This window comes from Mobula hypostoma, chromosome 24, assembly GCF_963921235.1.
Source record: "Mobula hypostoma chromosome 24, sMobHyp1.1, whole genome shotgun sequence".
Lineage (NCBI taxonomy): Eukaryota > Metazoa > Chordata > Chondrichthyes > Myliobatiformes > Myliobatidae > Mobula > Mobula hypostoma.
The window spans coordinates 20,464,680-20,477,202 of NC_086120.1; positions in this window are offsets into that span (position 1 = coordinate 20,464,680).

Genomic DNA, 12,523 nt, shown 5'->3' on the forward strand with positions numbered 1-12,523 from the left:
TGAGACTCTGCCAACAATGGCTATATCATCAGCAAATTTACAGATGGCATTTGAGCTATACCTAGCCACGCAGTCATGGGTATTTCAACAGAATTACTCATATTATACCTATCAATATAAAATAGAACATAATAGAACATAGTACCGCCTCTTCAGTCCACGATGTTGTGCCAATCTTTTAACATACTCTGAGATTAATTGAACCCTCCCCTCCTACATAACCTTCCATTTTCTATCATCCATATGCCTATCTAAAGGTTTATTAAATGTTTCTAATTATCATGCACCCCTTCCACTCAATAAATAAATGAACAAGTTTAATGTTTTTGTGTTATTTACTTAATTGAGTTCTCTTTATCTAGTTTTAGGATGTACACAAAGATCTGATCACATCTTAGGTCATATTTGTGCTGAAAATGAGAAAATTCTACAGGGTTCACAAACTTTCTAGCAGCACCGTACCTATAGAGTAATTGTTAATAAACTATTTTAAATTCGAAAGCATATACATATATGCACGTTTATCTTTCTAATTGCATCCATTTTCACCTCATCAGGTGCCCGTAACGGTTAATTCCTACATTCAACAAGAGGAAAGGGTTTTATCATAAACTCTCTACTGGATTTCATTAGCCCTCTTTGTGGTCTTTGGTTCTCCACTCAAAGAGATGTCTATTGAACTTAAGAACATTTGTGTATGCCAATTAGGTTTTCCTCTGGTATGGTATAGAACACAGAATAGTACAGCACATTACAGGCCCTTCGGCCCACGATGTTGTGCCGACCCTCAAACCCTGCTTCCCATAAAACCCCCCACCTTAAATTCCTCCATATACCTCTCTAGTAGTCTCTTAAACTTCACTAGTGTTATCTGCCTCCACCACTGACTCAGGCAGTGCATTCCACGCACCAACCACTCTCTGAGTAAAAAATCTCCCTCTAATATGCCCCTTGAACTTCCCACCCCTTACCTTAAAGCCATGTCCTCTTGCACCCTCAGTGGTGCCCAGGGGAAGAGGCGCTGGCTATCCACTCTATCTATTCCTCTTATTATCTTGTACACCTCTATCATGTCTCCTCTCATCCTCCTTCTCTCCAAAGAGTAAAGCCCTACCTCCCTTAATCTCTGATCATAATGCATACTCTCTAAACCATGCAGCATCCTGATAAATCTCCTCTGTACCCTTTCCAATGCTTCCACATCCTTCGTATAGTGAGTCGACCAGAACTGGACACAATACTCCAAGTGTGGCCTAACCAGAGTTTTATAGAGCTGCATCATTACATCGCGACTCTTAAACTCTATCCCTCGACTTATGAAAGTTAACACCCCATAAGCTTTCTTAACTACCCTATCCACCTGTGAGGCAACTTTCAGGGATCTGTGGACATGTACCCCGAGATCCCTCTGCTCCTCCACACTACCAAGTATCCTGCCATTTAATTTGTACTCTGCCTTGGAGTTTGTCCTTCCAAAGTGTACTACCTCACACTTCCCTGGGTTGAAATCCATTTGCCACTTGTCAGCCCACTTCTGCATGCTATCAATGTCTCTCTGCAATCTTCGACAATCCTCTACACTATCCACAACACCACCAACTTTTGTGTCGTCTGCAAACTTGCCAACCCACCCTTCTACCCCCACATCCAGGTCGTTAATAAAAATCACAAAAAGTAGAGGTCCCAGAAGAGATCCTTGTGGGACACCACTAGTCACAATCCTCCAATCCGAATGTACACCCTCCACCACGACCCTCTGCTTTCCGCAGGCAAGCCAATTCTGAATCCACCTGGCCAAACTTCCCTGGATCCCATGCCTTCTGACTTTCTGAATAAGCCTACCATGTGGAACCTTGTCAAATGCCTTACTAAAATCCATATAGATCACATCCGCTTCACTACCCTCATCTATATGCCTGGACACCTCCTCAAAGAACTCTATCAGGCTTGTTAGACATGATCTGCCCTTCACAAAGTCATGCTGACTGTCCCTGATCAGACCATGATTCTCTAAATGCCCATAGATCCTATCTCTAAGAATCTTTTCCAACAGCTTTCCCACCACAAACGTAAGGCTCACTGGTCTATAATTACCCAGACTATCCCTACTACCTTTTTTGGACAAAGAGACGACATTCGCCTCCCTCCAATCCTCCAGTACTATTCAATAGACAATAGACAATAGACAATTGGTGCAGGAGTAGGCCATTTGGCCCTTTGAGCCAGCACCGCCATTCACTGTGATCATGGCTGATCATCCACAATCAGTATCCAGTTCCCGTGGACAATGAGGACACAAAGATCCTAGCCAGAGGTTCAGCAATCTCTTCCCTCGCCTTGTGGAGCAGCCTGGGGAATATTCCGTCAGGCCCCAGGACTTACCCGTCCTAATGTATTTTAACAACTCCAACACCTCCTCTCCCTTAATATCAACATGCTCCAGAACATCAACCTCACTCATATTGTCCTCACCGTCATCAAGTTCCCTCTCATTGGTGAATACCGAAGAGAAGTATTCATTGAGGACCTCGCTCACTTCCACAGCCTCCAGGCACATCTTCCCACCTTTATCTCTAATCGGTCCTACCTTCACTCCTGTCATCCTTTTGTTCTTCATATAATTGAAGAATGCCTTGGGGTTTTCCTTTACCCTACTCGCCAAGGCCTTCTCATACCCCCTTCTTGCTCTTTTTAGCCCCTTCTTAAGCTCCTTTCTTGCTACCCTATATTCCTCAATAGACCCATCTGATCCTTGCTTCCTAAACCTCATGTATACTGCCTTCTTCCACCTGACTAGATTTTCCACCTCACTTGTCACCCATGGTTCCTTCACCCTACCATTCTTTATTTTCCTCACCGGGACAAATTTATCCCTAACATCCTGCAAGAGATCCCTAAACATCGACCACATGTCCATAATACATTTCCCTGCAAAAATATCATCCCAATTCACACCCGCCAGTTCTAGCCTTATAGCTTCATAATTTGCCCTTGCCCAATTGAAAATTTTCCTGTCCTCTCTGATTCTATCCTTTTCCATGATAATGCTAAAGGCCAGGGAGCGGTGTTACGATTACAAATATGTTACAATTATTATCTCATATGTGTACAGGTGAACAAATTGAACAATTTCTGAATTAGTGGCTGGCAAAAGGAACTATGATATCCATTGTGCTACAGTGACCTGCGAGAAGATCACTGAAAATCTTTCTGTCCTGTAAATACAGGAATAGACGTGATACATTTAAAAACCTGAGAGCTCTTCATCACTTCAGTGGTCACTGGCATTGCTTTAGGCCTCGGAGGGTTGCCATGGAAACTCTTTCCCCTTCTGATTGAAGCCTCCGGCAGAAAATGGGAGAAATTTCATAGTGGTAGACAGTAATGACCAACTATGTAGGACCAACTATTCCAAAATAAGCACCATCATTCTGCTCCTGAGAAATATCTGGGTAATTATATGAATTGTCTGAAAATATGAAAAATCACATACTGAAGTCTAATGGACCACTCTTTTGATATCAGTAAGGCTTGTTAGAGACGACAGGTTTGGATCTGAACTGGTCATGTCAGTTGCTGGTGCTGGCTGCAAAGCTCATCCAGTTCACCCTATATAACTGTTTCCTAGTTTATATAAGTAAAAGAAATTGCTCCTACTCCCCATTTTAAAGGGAATATGTTTGCCAACATACGATTAAATTCAGTCATTTGCAGGATAGTGAACAACTTGCAACTGATGAATGCTACCTTTATCTTTTGATAGTAGTTTCTAATGACATTGTGAGACCAGTGAATACGGGTGCCTCGGTAGCATAGCAGTTGGTTTTTTTTCGTTTGTTGACAATGCTATTACAGCTTAGGATGTCACCATGTTTGGAGTTCAATCACAGCCCTGTCTGTGTGGAGATTTACGTTCTCCTCCAAGTGCTCTGGTTTCCTCCCACAGGCCACAGTCCATTTAGTAGGTTAATTGGACGTTGTGATCTCTCTTGTGATATGGCTAGTGTACAACAACTGGGTTGCTGGGTGTAGAATAGGTGAGTTGCTGGTGTGGAACAGGTGGGTTGCTGGGTGTGGAATAGGTCGGTTGCTGGTGTAGAATAGGTGGGTTGCTGGTGTAGAATAGGTGGGTTGCTGGTGTAGAATAGGTGGGTTGCTGGGTGTAGAATAGGTGGGTTGCTGGTGTAGAATAGGTGGGTTGCTGGTATAGAATAGGTGGGTTGCTGGTGTAGAATAGGTGGGTTGCTGGTGTAGAATAAGGTGGGTTGCTGGTGTAGAATAGGTGGGTTGCTGGTGTGGAATAGGTGGGTTGCTGGTGTGGAATAGGTGGGTTGCTGGGTGTGGAATAGGTGGGTTGCTGGGTGTGGAATAGGTGAGTTGCTGGTGTAGAATAGGTGGGTTGCTGGGTGTAGAATAGGTGGGTTGCTGGTGTAGAATAGGTGGGTTGCTGGTGTAGAATAGGTGGGTTGCTGAGTGTAGAATAGGTGGGTTGCTGGGTGTAGAATAGGTGGGTTGCTGGTGTAGAATAGGTGGGTTGCTGGTATAGAATAGGTGGGTTGCTGGTGTAGAATAGGTGGGTTGCTGGTGTAGAATAAGGTGGGTTGCTGGTGTAGAATAGGTGGGTTGCTGGTGTGGAATAGGTGGGTTGCTGGTGTGGAATAGGTGGGTTGCTGGGTGTGGAATAGGTGGGTTGCTGGGTGTGGAATAGGTGAGTTGCTGGTGTAGAATAGGTGGGTTGCTGGGTGTAGAATAGGTGGGTTGCTGGTGTAGAATAGGTGGGTTGCTGGTGTAGAATAGGTGGGTTGCTGAGTGTAGAATAGGTGGGTTGCTGGTGTGGAATAGGTGGGTTGCTGGTGTAGAATAGGTGGGTTGCTGGTGTAGAATAGGTGGGTTGCTGGTATAGAATAGGTGGGTTGCTGGTGTAGAATAGGTGGGTTGCTGGTGTAGAATAAGGTGGGTTGCTGGTGTAGAATAGGTGGGTTGCAGGTGTGGAATAGGTGGGTTGCTGGTGTGGAATAGGTGGGTTGCTGGTGTAGAATAGGTGGGTTGCTGGTGTAGAATAGGGGGGTTGCTGGTGTAGAATAGGGGGGTTGCTGGTGTAGAATAGGGGGGTTGCTGGTGTAGAATAGGTGGGTTGCTGGTGTAGAATAGGTGGGTTGCTGGTGTAGAATAGGTGGGTTGCTGGTGTGGAATAGGTGGGTTGCTGGTGTGGAATAGGTGGGTTGCTGGGTGTGGAATAGGTGGGTTGCTGGGTGTGGAATAGGTGAGTTGCTGGTGTAGAATAGGTGGGTTGCTGGTGTAGAATAGGTGAGTTGCTGGTGTAGAATAGGTGAGTTGCTGGTGTAGAATAGGTGGGTTGCTGGTGTAGAATAGGTGGGTTGCTGGTGTAGAATAGGTGAGTTGCTGGTGTAGAATAGGTGGGTTGCTGGTGTAGAATAGGTGGGTTGCTGGTGTGGAATAGGTGGGTTGCTGGTGTAGAATAGGTGGGTTGCTGGTGTGGAATAGGTGGGTTGCTGGTGTAGAATAGGTGGGTTGCTGGTGTGGAATAGGTGGGTTGCTGGTGTAGAATAGGTGGGTTGCTGGTGTGGAATAGGTGGGTTGCTGGGTGTGGAATAGGTGGGTTGCTGGTGTAGAATAGGTGGGTTGCTGGTGTAGAATAGGTGGGTTGCTGGTGTAGAATAGGTGGGTTGCTGGGTGTGGAATAGGTGGGTTGCTGGTGTAGAATAGGTGGGTTGCTGGTGTAGAATAGGTGAGTTGCTGGTGTAGAATAGGTGGGTTGCTGGTGTAGAATAGGTGGGTTGCTGGTGTGGAATAGGTGGGTTGCTGGTGTAGAATAGGTGGGTTGCTGGTGTGGAATAGGTGGGTTGCTGGGTGTGGAATAGGTGGGTTGCTGGTGTAGAATAGGTGGGTTGCTGGGTGGTCTGGCATGAAGGGCTATTAGGTGTTACACCTCTAAAATAAGTAATAAAATAAGATAATACAGGTAGAATGCTCTGTTTTCCTCCCATGTTCCAAAGACATACAGTTAGGGTTGGTGAGTTGTTGCTATTTTGGCGACACTCATGGGCTATCCAGTACAATCCCCACCCACCTGACTTTACCCTTTACCTGCCTAACCCATCCCACCCCCGCCACCGACTTTCTTGTTCTGACTTCTTCCCTGTTCCTTTCCAGTCCTGACGCGGGGTTTCATCTCAAAATGTCAACTGTTTATTCATTTCCATTGATGCTGCTTGGCTTGCTGTGTTCTTCCAGCATTGTGCGTGTGTTGGTCTGGAGTTCCAGCATCTGCAGGGTCTCTGGTGTTTGCAGGACGATCCTTGCTGATTTGATACAAATCAAGTGAAGCATGTGAGCTTAGCCTGCTGTTCTACACTAATAACTGTGTGGCTCAAACTACATTGATAAATTTGCCGATGATACCACTGTTGTTGGGCAGAATCTCATATGGTGATGAGGAAGGGTATAGGGGTGAGATAGACGGGCTGGTTGAGTGGTGACATATCAGCAACCTTGTACTCAATATGACCTAGGAATTCAGGAAGGAGAAGGGAACACACACCAATAGACAATAGACAATAGACAATAGGGGCAGGAGTAGGCCATTCGGCCCTTCAAGCCGGCACCGCCATTCACTGTGATTGTGGCTGATCATCCACTATCAGTATCCAGTCCCTGCCCTATCCCCATAACCTTTGATTCCGCTATCTTTAAGAGCTTTATCCATCTCTTTCTTGAAAGCATCCAGAGACTTGGCCTCCACAGCCTTCTGGGGCAGAGCATTCGATATATCCACCACTCTCTGGGTGAAAAAGTTTTTCCTCAACTCTGTTCTAAATGGCCTACCCCTAATTCTTAAACTGTGGCCTCTGGTTCTGGACTCACCCATCAGTGGGAACATGCTTCCTGCCTGCAGCGTGTCCAATCCCTTAATAATCTTATACGTTTCAATAAGATCCCTTCTCAGCCTTCTAAATTCCAGAGTATACAAGCCCAGTCGCTCCAGTCTTTTGACATATGACAGTCCCGCCATCCTGGGAATTAACCTTGTGAACCTATGCTGCACTCCTTCAATAGCAAGAATGTCCTTCCTCAAATTTGGAGACCAAAACTGCACACAGTACTCCAGGTGTGGTCTCACCAGGGCCCTGTACAGCTGCAGAAGGACCTCTTTGCTCTTATACTCAATTCCCCTTGTCCCTTTCCTCACTGAGGGACCAGCAGAGGAAAGGGTGAGCAGTTTCAAGTTTCCAGGTGTTAACATCTCTGAAGATCTATCCTGGGCCCAACACATTGATGCAATTACAAAGAAGGCACAACAGCGGCTACATTTCATTAGGAGTTTGAGGAGACTGGGTACGTCACAAAAGGCTAGTAGATTTCTACAGATGTATCCTGGAGAACATTCTAACTGGTTACATCACTGTCTATGTGGAGGGGTCACTGCAGAGGATCAGAAAAATCTGCGGAGGGTTACAAACACAGCCAACTCCATCATGGGCACTAGCCTTGCCAGCATCAAGGACATCTTCAAATGGTAATGTGTCAAGAAGGCGGCAGCCATCATTAAGAACTGTCATCACCCAGGACATACTCCCTTCTTATTGCTACCATCAAAGAGTAGATACAGAAGCCTGAAGACACACACTCAATGCCTTAGGAACAATTTCCTTCGCTCCACCATCAGATTTCTGAATTGACGATGAACCAATGCTCACTATTTTGCCTTCTTTTTGAAATACTGTTATAATAATTTTTAAAAAATATATCTATGATTGTAGTTTATAGATTTTTTTAATGTATTGCACTGTACTGCTGGTGCAAAACAACAAGTTTCTTGACATTTGTCAGTGATACTAAACCTGATTCTGATTCAAATTCTGATTTTGATTTGACATATCAACATATTTCACTGTAAGTTTTGAAGTGCACACGATAAATAAAGCTAATCTCTGATTTTTGGAGGTGGGGTCTACTTAGAAGGACCATAGTCGTGTCCTTCTCGTTGTCCGGGTCTCCGGCTTTGATCAGCGGAGTGTGTGCGGAGGTACTGCAGTAGAAGCGAGCTGCTGGGAATGAGTGAACTGGAACTCTATGGTGATTTAAGCTGTGATCCTGGATCTCAGATCAGTCAGCCTGGCATTGATAGTGGGTGATAGAACAGAACATTTCAAAGAAGCCAGTGACTGTCAGCTATGAGGTATAAATGTAATAAGTGTGAATCTGTGTGGATTTGTTCAAAACTGTTCCTGCTGAACTATTTTGGAAGGAATTTCTTTTGAGACTGTGACTAATTAAACGTGTGAAGGACACAATCTGTACTGTTCAGTTTCAGAGCTTTTTACAAGTTTGCTCCACAAAATTTATCATGCAGTAAAAATAACGTGGGATTGGAAAGGATTACCACATAAAACGTGGTAAAGACGGAAAATTCTACCATCTAATAGAGAAATGAAGGGTTGAATTGGAACTTATTTGGCACCCTTTCTCTTCTGTTCTTTCAGGCATTAGCAGGACAGATGAATTTGCCCAACATTTACAGTTTGCTAAATTCCCTGCTAATGTTTTGTTCGTAATTGAGTTATAGTCCTTGACCTGAAATGGTGACTCTGTTTCTCTTTCCACAGATGCTGCCTGACCTGCTGAGTGTTTTCAGCATTTTCTGTTTGTGCTTCAGATTTCCAACATCTGTCGTTGTTTTGCTTCCCAGCTTTACTTGGGACAAATGTGCAATGTGTAAAGCAGGGTGTGCAGTTCATACACTGTCAACATACAGCAAAGGCAACATTGAAGCTGAGGGGTGGTGTGGTGGGGCAGAAGAAAGAAGAATTCACGGAAGACAATGAACATAAGAATCAGGAGATATTTGAGGTGGACTTTATTGTATTAGGTCGGAATGTCATCCACACAGGACGTGAAGCAGATGGAATAGATGAAAGATCCTGGAATTGGGAAAGGAGACAGACAAAATCCTACTACAGAGATGCTGACAGAGACACAGCGAGAATCAGGACCACACTAATCTAAAGGTAGTGGTCAATTCATATAACCTAGTTCATAAGAATTGTGCCATATGACCAACTGCTTAGAGTGTATGTTACATTATGGGCGTCAGTCTGGATCGAACCTGTTTTCTGTCTGAGAGGAGGGAGGCAGAAATGAAATTCTTCCTTGTGAAGTCAAGATGAAGGAAGGTCCCTCAGATGGGACGAGCAGGTATAGGAACAGATCTGGGGCAATGAGGCCTTTGCCAAATTAAATCTAGAGATAACTTTTTTACTTGTCATCACTGAATAGGCGGTGGGTTTAGTGAGGACATGTCCATGATCATTAATGATTACAGTGCAGTGCCAGGGATATTAAGAATTGTATCTGGGATTATGACATGGCAACTGGCACCATGGAGAGAGGATTTTGCTACTCACTAACATTTGGAAACTTTCGCATGATGGAAACTTGTGGCCACGGAGGAACAAAGTTCAAAAGTTCAAAGTTCAAAGTAAAAGTTATCTGAGTATGTACATGTCACTGCATACAACCCTGAGATTCTTTTTCTGTGGGCATACTTAGCAAATCTATAGAACAGTAACTGTAATCAGGAACTGTAAACTGTAAGCAAACTGTGCAACTGCAGATATAAATAAACAGTAATAAATAACAAGATAAAAGAGTCATTAAATGAGTGTAGCTATCCCCTGTTGCTCAAGAGCCTGATAGTTGAGGGGTAGTAACTGTTCTTGACCCTGGTGGTGCACGTCCTAAAGCTCTTGTACCTTCTACCTGACGGCAGCAGTGAGAAAAGAGCATGGCCTGGGTGGTGAGGATCTTCAATGATGGATGCTGCTTTCCTGTGGCAACGTTTCATGTAGATGTGCTCAATGGTTGGGAGGGTTTTATCCATGATGTACTGGGCTGAATCCACTACCATTTGAAGGATTTTCCGCTCAAAGGCATTGGTGTCCCCATTCCAGGCCATAATGCAGCCAGTCAGCACACTTTCCACCACACATCTATAGAAGTTTGGCAAGATTTTCAATGGCACGCCGTACCTTCGCAGACTCCTGAGGAAGTAGAGGTGCTGTTGTGCTTTCTTCATGATTACGACTGTGCCTTTACTTCCTCAGGTGACTGTGGGGATTTGAACAACCTGTAAAATATAGTGGATCAGAAAATCAAGGCTCCAGTTTGGTGGTCCAGGTTACAAGCTCTCTCCTTATGGGCACTCCACATACAAATGTGGTTCCATAGTATTAAATACAAAAGATTGAGGTACGAGATGCTGTGCCATCTGTTGTAGAACCGTTCTGTCGGTAAGAATATTGGCGAGTGTCCAGTGTGGCGGGAATGGAATTTTTGATGTGTGCCATTACCAGCCATTCAAAGCACTTCATGATGATTGGTGTCCGTGCCACCAGGCAGTAGTCATTTAGTTCTGTAGGTGTAGTTTCTTTGGTACAGGGATGATGGTGGCTGATTTGAAGCATATGGGGACAGCAGCCGAGATGAGTGAAGTGTTAAGATGTCCGTGAAGACGTCAGTGAGCTGGTGTGCACACTCCCCGAGTACTCAGCCAGGGATGTTGTCTGGTCCAGCCGCCTTATGGGATTGACTCTCTGCAGAGTCCTTCTCACATCAGCTTCTGATACAGACAGCGGCTGCTCACCTGGGAGGGGCGTAGCTTTTGGGCCGCTGTTGTACTGCATGCCTCAAAGCATGCATAGAAGTTGTTTAGAGCGTTGGGGAGAGAGGCGTCACTCCCTAAGTCGTGGCTTTTGTTGAAGATGAATATTCTGTGCCTGTCTTCACATGTGATGGGAGCAATTGTAGCAATGATGAAGATGACAAAAATTGAGAAAGAGAAATATGAGGTTATTTTTGCATTTTTTCAATGTAGATATATTCTGGGGTAAAAGTTATCCCAGGGTGTTAAGGGGAACAAAGATTGAAATAACAGAGGCTCTGACCATCATTTTCTAAACATGTTTAGCTCTCAGGTTCTCTGCTTGGTGCTGGAAGGCCGGAGGTTATCACCATGGGTCTATCATTTAAAAAGAAAGAGGGTAGACCAAAGCAACACACACAAAATGCTGGAGGAAATCAGCAGGTCAGGCAGCATCCATGGAAATGAACAAACAATCAATGTTTTGGGCCGAGACCCTCCCTCAGGACTGGAAAGGAAGAGGGAAGAAGCCAGAAGAAGGAGGTGGGGGGAGGGGAGGGAGGATAGCTAGAACGTGATAGGTGAAGCCAGGTGGGTGGGAGAGGACAGTGGACCGTAGGAGAAAGGGAAGGAGGAGGGGATCGGGGGGAAGTGAAAGGCAGGTGAGTAGAGGCAAGAGGCCGAAGTGTAGAATAGAAGAAGAGGGGAAGGAGAGGGAAGTTTTTTTTTACCGGAAGGAGAAATCAATAATCATGCCATCAGGTTGGAGGCTACCCAGACGGAAACTAAGGTGTCGTTCCACCACACTGAGGATAGCCTCATCATGGCACAAGACAAGGCCATGGACTGACATGTCAGAACAGAAATGGGAGTTGGAATTAAAAGGTCTGGTCATCTGAGAGTTCTGCTTTTGGCGGATGGAGCGGAGGTGTTCGACAAAGTGGCCCCCCCAATTTATGACAGATCTCACCAATGTAGAGGGGGCCTCATTGGGAGTGCTGGACACAAAAGACAATCCCCGTAGATTCACAGTGTCGCCTCATCTGTTTGGGGCCCTGAATGGCAGTGTGGGAGGAGGTGAATGGGCAGGTGTAGCACTAAGGCTGTTTGCAGGGATACATGCCAGGAGGGAGATTAGTGGGAAGGAACGAATGGGCAAGAGGATAACAGAGGGAGCCTTCCCTGTGGAGGGGGGACGGCGGTGGAAAAGATATGTTTAGAGGTGGGATTCTTTTGGAGATGGCGGAAGTTGCGTAGAATGAGGTGTTGGATGCAGAGGTCCATGGGTTGGTATGTAAGGACGGGAGGGATTTTATTACTGTTAAAGGCGTCGGGAAGATGGGGTGAGCGAGAATATCATAAATGGAGGAGATGCAGGTGAGAGCAGCACCAACTGTGAAGGAAGGGAAACCCCATTCTTAGAAGAAGGAGGACATCTCTAATGTCCTGGAATGGAAATCTGCATCCTGGGAACTAAAGCGGCGGAGACAAAGGAACTGAGAAGAGGGAATAGCACTTTTATAGGAGACAGGGTGGGAAGAGCTACAGTCAAGATTACTGTGGGAATCGGTAGGTTTATAAAAGATGTCGGTTGACAGTTTGTCTCCAGAGATGGAGACAGAGAGATTGAGAAAGGGTAGGGGGAGTTTTCAGAAATGGACCAAGTGAATTTAAGGACAGGGCAGAAGTTAGAGGCAAAGTTGATGAAAATGGTGAGCTCGGCATGAGTACATAGACCAGGTGATCACAGACCAGTCAGCTGAGCTCAGTGATGGGAAAACCACCCTCCTCCTGTGATATACTGTATACTTTTATGATATTTTTTGTCATTTTTGGTCTATAAAGTAGCTGAGATTGTTAGAA